Raw genomic sequence first — 684 nt, 5'->3', positions numbered from 1 at the left:
AATTTGGGTTTCTTTCATTATCTATTGTTTTAAATAACAATAGTTAATGCTTTAATTTGTGAAAAAAACCCTAGTGAATAAAATAAATAATAATTTAAATAATTTAATTATATTACATTTGTATTAATACTTTTATTAAAATACACAAGTGAAGGTTGACCAAGAATCAGCAAGGATACTTACACTAAACACACATCGCGGACTTTTTGAAGTTACAAGATTACCGTTTAGAATTTCAACAGCACCAGATATTTTTCAACGTGTAATGGAGGGAATTCCTAAGAACATAGATGGTGTGATTATTTATTTAGACGACATTCTAATTGGCGAAACAACTTTGGAAGAGTTGTGGAATAGAACACAAACTGCTCTGAAATGTGTACAGGATGCAGGATTGAAGCTTAAAAAATCAAAATGTGTTTTCGCAGTACAAGAGATAACATTTTTGGGGTTTAAGATAAGCCGAGAAGGAGTGCGTCCAACTGACAAAAAGGTGAAGGCAATAGCTCAAGCACCAGAACCAATAAATAAACAACAGCTACAAGCTTTTCTTGGGTTAATTACATTTTATGATAGATTTTTACAGAATAAAGGCGATTTATTGAAACCGCTGTATCAACTATTAAGAAAAGAGATACCTTTTAAATGGGGTAGAGAACAGAAACTAAGTTTTGAACGAGCAAA

Source organism: Teleopsis dalmanni, chromosome 1 (genome assembly GCF_002237135.1).
Source record: "Teleopsis dalmanni isolate 2A chromosome 1, ASM223713v2, whole genome shotgun sequence".
Taxonomy (NCBI): Eukaryota; Metazoa; Arthropoda; class Insecta; order Diptera; family Diopsidae; genus Teleopsis; species Teleopsis dalmanni.
The sequence above is the reverse complement of the archived record's forward strand: the minus strand, read 5'-3'. Positions refer to the sequence as shown.